This window comes from Protopterus annectens, chromosome 11.part0 (assembly GCF_019279795.1).
Source record: "Protopterus annectens isolate FY-2018-M chromosome 11.part0, PAN1.0, whole genome shotgun sequence".
In the NCBI taxonomy this organism is placed as follows: Eukaryota; Metazoa; Chordata; order Ceratodontiformes; family Protopteridae; genus Protopterus; species Protopterus annectens.
In genome coordinates, this window is record NC_056745.1 from 1517368965 (window position 1) to 1517379152 (window position 10188).

At 38.1% G+C, this 10188-nt stretch overlaps 1 protein-coding gene across 1 annotated transcript in view; it reads right to left on the minus strand.

Moving 5' to 3' along the window:
* Positions 1–10188, minus strand: part of GPR37 (G protein-coupled receptor 37) — a 74004-nt gene that overhangs the window by 31409 nt on the left and 32407 nt on the right. The window lies entirely within an intron of this gene.

Here is a 10188-nt window from a genome sequence, read left to right on the forward strand (position 1 = left end):
AAAAACAGAAGATTGCAATTGAACTTATGGAATGCTTTTTTCTAATATGTGCAGAATGTATTATTTACTTTACATTTGTTTATTTTACATTTGTTTACCGGGAAAGTCCGACTGGACACAGGTCTTTTTTCAGTGGAGGCCCAGGGAGGAAAGCTCCAGTTATATAAATAATACAAACATTGCAGAAGTTGACAAGCATTTGAGGAATTAGAGAAGTATTCTCAAACAACAGTTAGATAATGATGGACAATACAATTCTTTAGAAGAAGATATTCACATATACATGAATATATACAATTTAAATAAGCAAGAGAAATTAGTTTCACACAGTAGAGGTCAAATTTCAGTGTAGGATAACACTTAATGAGCAATAATTAGTTACAGACACTGTGGTAGGGCCTATCCAGGAGTGCTGCAAGAACAAAGCCAAATGTCTACTAAGTGTGATTTTTAGGAGCTTTTTAAATTGTGATATAGAGCTGTTGCAGGTTATTGTGGTTGGCACTTTATTCCATATTTTAGGAATGAAGTTTGAGAAGAGAGATTCTCCCGCTGAGTTGTTAGCTTTGGTGATGTCTAGAAGGAGTGTATTACTGGAACGGAGGGATCTACAGGTGATGTACGGTTGAATACGATTTTGGAGAGCAGGGGTTTTATCTGGTCGATGCAGTATTTTGTGGGCAAAGGTTAATTGATTAAAGTGTAGCAGTTGAGGAAGTCAAAGTGATTTTAGCTGTTTAAGAGACATACAGTCATGTGTCTTGTATGAGGCATCAATGGCATACTTGGCAATTTTATAGTAACAAGACTCCAGTTTGGTTAGAATTGGGGAGGTGTATAGGAGGGTGGCCTAATGGTCAAGGTGTTTGCCTTACAAACACAAGGTGCAGGGTTTGAATCTCACAAGGGATAATTGGCTAGGCTTAAAATGGCTCGCAAGGGCAGTTAGCTTAGTACTAACCTATGAAGTACACAAGAAATGTGTGCGAGAAATAGTAGCTTTTGTGTTTCTTGTTAGAAATTGTGTGTTTCTGTGTAGAAGACCTAGTTTCTTGTGGACCTTCTTAAAAGTATGACCTATGTGAATATCAAATTTCATGTTATTGTCAATTTCTATGCCTAGTAGTTTAATGTGTGTTATTGGGGTGATAATAGTTTTATTTTTGGATAAGATATTGAAAGATAGGGAAGACAGGGGGGTTGTTGGGTAGAAGAGAAACAGCTTTATTTTATTGGGGTTTAGAATGAGTTGGGAGTTAGTGAGCCATGTTTCCACAGATAGAAAAGAATGTTGGGTTATGGTGTAGAGGTCTTGTAGGCGGAGGCTGTGCATATTAGAGTAGAGTCATCTGCATATTGTACCACTGAGGCATGAAGTGTGGTGCTATGGAGCTGGCTGGTGAAGACAGAGAAAAGTAGAGGCCCAAGGATGAAGCCTTTTGGAACCCCTAAGTCAACTGGGAGAAGCGGGGAAAGGTGGTGTTGCCATTGGAAGGCCTGCTGTCATCCTGATAGGTAGCGTTGGAATCAGGTGATAGAGGAGCTGCTAAGGTTTAGGGCGGAGAGAACACTAATGAGTTTATTGTGATTTACCATATCAAAGGCTTTGGACAAGTACAAAAATATGACAGATACAAATTGTCCGTTATTCCTATAGTGGTTTACTGTGTTAGTTAAGGACATTAGGGCTGTGGTAGTGCTGTGAGAGGGGCAAAAACCATGTTCAGTGTTTAATAATAGTGTATGTGTGTAACGGTAGTCCATGAATTGAGTGTGTACGACTCTAGTATTTTAGATAAGGACGACAGCTAAGTTGGATAATAATTAGTAAGTTCAGTAGAATTACCTCCCTTGTGCAGAGGTAGAATATGGGAGATTTTCCAAATAACAGGTACCAGGCTCTCTGATATTGATTTATGATTATGGTTATTGGGTATGTTATTAACAGGTACCAGGCTCTCTGATATTGATTTGTTTATGATTATGGTTATTGGGTATGTTATTGCTTCTGTTGCAATTTGCAGAAAGTCAGCTGGGAGGCTGTCTGCAGCTAGGGTGGTTGGTTTAAGTTTTTTAAGTAGTTTTTTAATGGTATCAACAGACACTGGCATAATGTAAAGCGGATGGTGCTATTTTGGAAGTTGGTGCTGTGCTGTGGTGCAATGGGAACAAAGTTGATGGATAAGCTCTGAGTACATGCAAGGGCTTGGACAGTTTCTGTAAAGCATTTATTGAACTGGGTTTCTATATTATCAGAGGTGCTGGCTGATGTTAGAGTAGTTGCTTTGCCTGGTAGAAGTGTATTATTAATGGCAGACGAGAACATTTGAGGGTTATTGTGGTGTTTCTCTCTGGATATTGTGGTAGTAGTTGATTTTATAAAGTTTTACTAGTTTCTTAGCTTTGTTTCATACTTCTAAGAATGTCAGGCTTGAGATTTGGGTTTTGCTTTTGAGAAACTGTTCCCAAGCCTTATCTCTAGTCTTGATCTGAGAGGTTACCAGTTGCAGCTTTTTAGAGAGGAGATGAACCCATTCAGGTTGAAGCTTCTTTTATTTCTGATTAAGCAGTAGGTGGTTTGGTTGGTTTGGTGAGTAAAGGTTGGCTTATGGTCACTCAGGCCATCAGGAAGACAACCTGAATGTGATGATAGGGTGGGGTTCTTAACCAAAATCCATTCGGGGATAGACTTTCATTTAGAAGATTTGTCAGTCCTTGTAGGAGATGTAATGAGTTGGGTGAACCCATGGAGGTTAACATGGGATGTTGGATTCTGAGAGGAGCAGTTGAGCCAGTCAGTGTTGAAGTCACCCATCAGGATTGTTTCCTGTGGGAGGGAATTGGATAGCCAGTGTAGTATGTTTTCAAGGGTGGGAATATTGTTTCCTGGTGGGATGTAATGACCTAGGATGTTTATGTGTTTCTGGGGTTAATTTTTAACTTGGCAAAGATTAGTTCTGCATTTTCAAAGTCAAGAATGCTTAATTCTATATAGTCGAGAATCAGGTGGTCTTTGAATAAGATTGCTACTCCCCTGCCCCTTCTGGTTTTCCTGTCTTTATATAGGATATTGTACCTGGGTGCTACGATTTCATTGTTGTTATTGTTGGGTTTTAGCCATGTCTCTGTTAATATTACAATATCAGGAGAACATAGAAAGAGTAAAGCATGCAGATCATGAACTTTATTTCCAATGCTTCTTACATTCATATTAGGGAGAAGAAGGGAAGAATTGTTTTTTCTGGTGTAATAGTCCAGGGTTAAATGTGATAGAGCTGCTTACCACGTTATGTAGGAGAATGGGACCAGGATTAGGGTGTATGTCCCCGGAGCAGTTTAATTCCTTAATAAAGTATAAAATAACTTTGGCAAGCTTGTTTTGCAGTTTGGCCTGTTTTTGACAGGTTTGGGATGTGGTTGCTAGAGGCTGGAATCTGTTAGCATGGTAATCTATGTGTATAGAATAGAAGAGGGTTGGAGCTATAGTATAGGGTAGTGGTCTATTTAGGTGGGATAATGAAGAAGTTTGCCAGGGAGGGGGATTGGTGGATTGTAGTAGGGTATAATATGAGGTGATGGAGTGTAAAAGTAATACTAGTGACCTAGTGATGATGTGCAGGGCTGTTAGGTGTAACTGTTTCCTAAGGTTAAGCAATTTATTAGGATCCTTTGATATTTAAGAGTGTAGAGTGTAATGGGTGTAATAGAGTTGGTGGTTGATGAATTATATGAGCGGCGTTTTGTGTGTGGGTAAAAGGGTTATGAACCTGCAGGAGTGGGGTGGTGATGTTTTGATATAACTACAGATAAGTGAAGAGTAGGGGTGGGTTATTGCAGGTTAGTTAATTGATATAATTAATTGAAGTCTGGGTTGTGATTGGCTGTTGTTATGTGGGTGGATTTAAAAAGTTTAAATCTAGTTGAAGTGGGGGTGGTTGGGAATGGGGGTAGGGTAGTGGAGCAGAAACAGCCCGAGCAAAGTGAGCGCAATTAAAGCAGGAAGAACCAGGAGGCAGACCGAGCCAAGAAGAAGGAAAAATAAAAACAATCAGTTACTATGTAGCTCTCCGGTCAGTGTTAAAAGCTAGTAAGAAAGTCCGTTCTTGTTACAGACTGTAGCAGTAGTGGTAATTATTATTTACACTGATTGTGCACTAATTTGTTATTTTGGTGGTGATACTTTTTATTGTATGGGAACCAGGGGGACGAGAAACCTAGGACTATAGCATCTGACAAGTGTGCATGCCATTAACTTACAATGAGGTGATGGGTTACTGAAGGTAGGCACATAAATAACGCCAGTAATTTAGTTAGGACATACACTGCAGGAAGATCTCATCACTTTTTTGTGTTTTTGTTAGGTTAAATAGGGAATTTCTGGTAGGCAGTGAGGATGTGGGTGATACACATGGTTCAATATTAATGGAACCGAAAAGGAAGAGTAAGAACAAATTAGCAGATGTTAAGTTATGAGTACAAGGGAGATTAACAACACTATGTAGGTGCATTTAGAAGTGAGGATAAAGCTATGGTTTTCACCCCTCTGACAGCACTACCACAGCCCTAATGCCCTTTACTAACACAGTAAACCACTATAGGAATAACAGAAATATAATAGCAGAAGTAAATGCCAGTTCAAATCATAGTGTTTAAACAGTAGACCAAAGAATAACAGTGACACATGCACTTTCTGAAAAATAATCATCACTTCTATCTTAGTTCAAATCTCATTGTTTAGACAGTAAACCAAGAAAAAGTGTTACATGCACTTTCAAACAAATAGAACAGCACTTCAGTCTTAGCATCTGATCTTTCAGTTCTACTAGTTGATGTTAGCATTAGCGATCAGTTTATAGGGCAGTTGTTAACAAGGCTAGGCACGTATATAGTAAGAGAGAAAACAAAGAAGGAATATCCTTATAACTGTGCTAGTAGATGTGATATCTCCTGTCCATTTAATGCCTTGTCCTGACTATGAGCTAGGCTACAGCAACATTTACTTTACAAATAACCATAATTGGTTATATGTAAATGGGCCAGCAAACAGTAAATAACATTATTGAATTGCCCATACTTGAAAAGACATTACAGCCTTTAACCAGCCTAGCGCTAACACCTGTCCCAGCAGATACCTTAGTTGTATGTAAGTATTATAAACAGTCTATGCCTGTTTACATATCTAAAACAGCCATTACAATAGTGCTCACAGCACTACCTTTACAAATATTAGAGGATTACTGTACCAAAACAAACATACATGGCAAGCACAAAGTGTCTGGATGCTGGTCGACAGTGGTAGATCCCGATAAGTTTAAAAATGGTGCCCTGAGCATTCAGGGAATAAGAAAACTCTGAAGCAACACTGTGAATGGGGAGGGGTCTACAGAAATCAAACCACAAGGCAGACCGGGCCAAGAAGAAGGAAAAATGAAAACAATCAGCTACTATGTAGCACTCCGATCATTATTAGAAGCTAGTAAGAAAGTCCATTCTTGTTACAGGTTGTAACAGTAGTGGTAATTGCTATTTTACACTGATTTTGTACTGGTTTGTTGTTTTGGTGGTGATACTTGTTATTGTATGGGAACCAGGGGGACGGGAAACCCAGGACTACAGAATCCAACAAGAATCCATGCCACTAACTTACGATGAGATGATGGGTTACTGAGGGTAAGTAAGGCCAGTAATTTAGTTAGGACACTTACTGATGGATGATCCCTTCACTTTTTTTGTGTTTTTGTTAGGTTACTTAGTGAATTTCTGGTAGGCAGTGAAGACTTGGGTGATGTATGAGGTTCAATATTAATGGAAACTGCATGATGATCTCTTCACTTTTTTCTGTTAAACACATGTAAAATAAATAAAATAGAATGTAAAAATAAGATTATATAAAAGTAGGCTTCATATATTTTGTTTAATATTTAATGTAGCTTCATTATTAGAACCCCCTGCTGAAGGGTTTTGCAGTAGAAAAGTTTCAGCCATGATTGTTGTTAAAATTGGTCTGAGTTTCAGAAGAACTAGAGGCAAGTAATTTTTTTTATAAAATTATTGATTTTCATCTTGTATTATGAAAATAATCCGTGGTGGTGCAGCGGTAGCGTTGTTGCCTCACAGCAAGAGGTTCTCCCTTTGGATTCTCGGCTTGAGTGCGGGGAGTGCCTTCTGTGTGGAGTCTGCATGTTCTCCTTGCGGTTGGGTGGGCGTTCGAAAGGCATGCATAAATGGGCGTGCCTTCGTTGAAGGTTGGACGTCAAGCTGGCACCTCGGTGTTCGTGAAAATCTACTGCCAATCATTAGCAGACTGGAGTTCTGCTGTGGCGACCCCTAACTGGGAAAAGCTGAAAGACAGACAAACAAACATTATAAGCTTAAAGACCAGGCTTACAGATCACTATTGATTAATTATGATCAGTTACACAAATGTTTTAAATGAGCAGCGTATCATGTCACAATCTCGATCATCACACGATGAATGAACTTTTTAAAACAACTTGCAATATGAAACATTTCATGCAAACCTCTCAACCTATTAGCACTAGACAGCTACACAAAGCTAAACCTCTCATCCTATTAGCACTAGACATCTACACAAAGCTAAAAATAATGAGGAGACAAAGGCCCAGACATACGGAAAGATTTTAAACACTGTTCTTATATGCTTAGAAAGTTGCAAGAATAACAAATTTTGTGTTAATATGCTTTTTCTCAATAATATGAAGTCTGAAATTCAAATCTGTCATTATTTAATTACTTCAATCCTAAATCAGTTTCCAGAAATTCACATATTTTATGGGTAACAGACAAAAAATATGAGGTGAAAACTGGTCATTCTGTGAAAAACTGGAGAGTTGAGAGGTGTGATTTGATAGGTTTTGCATTTCTGTTGACTCCATGGCTTTTATTATTGTTTTGCATATTGATTTCAACTTGGCTTGAGACAGCATTCTTCTGAAAAACTAAGTACATCAAGCCAGTGATTTTATATTATTTTATTTTATTTTTATTTTTTATTTTTTGCAATTTCACTTAGTTTTACATAATGTGAATAATGACTCTAGGCATGCTTTTGAAATACACATTATATAATGAAATGCAGAATTAAACGACATGCCAAGAAACTAAATTAAAATACTAGCTTGCAGTACTTACTGGCTTGCAGAAATGCTAAATGTCTTTAACTGTCTCCTTATTTAAGATTCTGAATCCTCAACCCAATTTTATTCCATTTAAACAACTACTAGATGAAAGACAGCAAAATCTTAAGTCTGTAAATCAGCCCTGCAGTCACAGGTGAAGTGCCTTTAATTCCAGGTGCTATAAATAAACTGCCTTTAATTCCAGGTACTATAAATAAACTGCCATTTGCTTTGTTACAGAATTTGTCAACAAATAAGACCTTATGGGTATCATATGCACTTTAGTCACTGGCAAAAAGTAGCTGAAATATAATATTATGTTAACCAACAGATTCGAACAAAACCATTCAGACAACTGAAAATGATAGGAAAATGATAGAATTACTGTCAAAAATCCATCCACACCTACAATTTACTGACAACTCTTACAGCAGGGGATGTGAACTAGACTGCAGTGCCATTCTTCCATATCACACACACACACACAAGCACACACAAGCTCATAGACACACACACACACACACACACACACACACACACACACACACACACACGAACACACAAACAAACAAGCACGCTACAGACTACAAGTCACCTATAGTATGTCTTTGGGATGTGGTTGAAAGCAGAGTACCCAGATAAAACTCACACCATATACATCATTCTTCCAGAATTAGTGACAAAGGAAAAAAAAATATTTCAGAAAAAAATGGCCCTAAATTAGGAACACTTAAATTCTGGTACTGTTGACTTAGAAAGTTTATAGTAAAGGAGGATCTGAATTAACATGCATTTTTTAAAGTAAAATAAAAAAGTCTCCCAGTGCAATGATTATCAGTATTTACTAATACAATTCACCATATTTTATAAAAAAACAAACAAAAAATCCAATATTCGAAAGATAGGAGCAAACTGTTGAGCCAAAAGTGAGGGAGTGTCTCTCAAAATGTGAGCTGGCTGAAAGGTACGGTGGTGTACGTCTACCTACCTAGTTCTATCTATTTACAGTCTGCTAGCTTCTGAAAACGCAGTTCTGTAGAGCTTTAGTAGCTCTGTTACAAACTTGTATTTTTTTCTTTTACACACCCTAAAGAGAAGCAGTCTTTAACAAATGGTATGGCATACACTGAGAATTTGTGAGATCCAAACAAACTTCATCATGCTGACGTCGTAACCAATACAAAAGTTATACTGGTCTGAAAAAAATCTGCCTGGATCTCTGGAATAAATTTTATTTTCAGTTAAGCTAATAATGGCTTGCTTATTCCAGGGAAACAGAACTACTTTGGCTCTTGGCAGAAATCTCAGCTCTTCACAGATGCTGTAGCTGAAATCAATTAAAAAGTGATTAATTTGTATCTATTTCACTATAGACTCATAAAACCCCTGCAGAACATCACTTCAGCTGTGCTATCTGAAGCATATGTTAGGCTTCTCATTTCACTAAATTTATAGCATCTGCCTTTCCCTTGTCTGAAACTGACTAGCTAATATACAAAAACCGAATATGCTTCAGGGTTTATTTAATAGAAGTTGCATTAATTTGGGACTTTCATGTTACAGTCGGCCCTAGAAACTCCATAAAGTTTTCAAGTGTATATGGATTAGTTTCACAGCTTTAAAATTATAGAAGGAATTATTTGATGGTCTTTGTAAAAATATGTTCAAATGAAAAGGACAGTACAGTTCCTAAGGTAACACAGCTTATCCGATAAGTTAATGAAAACGGCAAAGTTAATACATGTGATGCTAACAGTACATACTGGGAGGAGAAGGTGCATCACAGGTTATGTTTTTGGACTGGGGGGTGCTGCCTGGTCTTGCCAAACCATTTGTAGTTGTCTTCATTCAGTACATTTGCATGACTGCCCATGCATCACACAGAAGGCAGAGTAGGGCCCTTCTGGTTAGCTAGTGCACATGCTAGCCAGCAAATGTGGGTTAGGCCATTATAAATTTCCTACACTTGGCGTAAATGTGCAGTCCAGATGAGCATTGTTTTGTGTAGTTACCCAACCTGGGGAATGTTAGGGTACTCTCTTAAACACAGGTGACCCTGGCCTAGAGGGGTGAAGCCAGAGCCCACTCCCACTAGTTGAGATGAGGAAGGTAGTGTAACCTGTGTATCTGACGAAGCTGATTAGAGGTGAAGGGCACAAACATCCCTACTGCCACCTGAACAATGGACCTCTCCTGTTAACTCTCCCACCTTGACTGTGAACTTTTCCAAGATGTGAAGTACTGAGAATTTCAAAAAAACTCAAGGCTAATGTAAGGGGGGCTGATACTTGGTAAAAGCAGAGGAGCGAATCATTTTGAAAAAGAAAACTTCTACTGTATGCTGTACTTGTGACAAAATATGTTAAAATAATATTTCTCTGGTTTCTATTTATATCCAACTCCCATCAAAACACCTAGCTACCAGGACTGCACATATATGAAAACAGGAAAATCAACAGAAAATGTGACTCAGACCTTCAAGCTGAACAGGTGCTGTATCTCTTATGATCCTCCCGCTTGAACTAACATCATTTTTCTGCTTTCAGGTCATTGTCTTTTACACAACACTAACTAGCAATTAGACTTCCATTACCCTGCCTGATACAACCAATTACCTTACTAAATATTGTGAGAATTTTAAAGACACAACAATTTACACAAATTAAATGCATATCTGTAAATACAGGTGCATTATACTTTGTCAACCTCAATGGAGTGTAATATTTGCAATTTTTGAAGTACTGATTGATAGTCGACTTATACAGTTTGGTATGAGTTATGTACCAGTAAGACAGGTTTTGCCAGTCAGGGTTAGAGGAAGGCTAAGAGGATAGTTTCAGTTTTGTGCAGGTGTGTGTGTGTGTGTGTGTGTGTGTGTGTGTGTGTGTGTGTGTGTGTGTGTGTGTGTGTGTGTGTGTGTGAGAAAGCGTGAGAGTGTCTGTTATTTAGGGTCAGAGTTAAGTTAGGTGATTTGTTTTTACGGAGTATATATGGTGCTGTGTCATGTGTCTGCATTTATTTTTACTTGTCTTGCTACAGTTATGTGAAA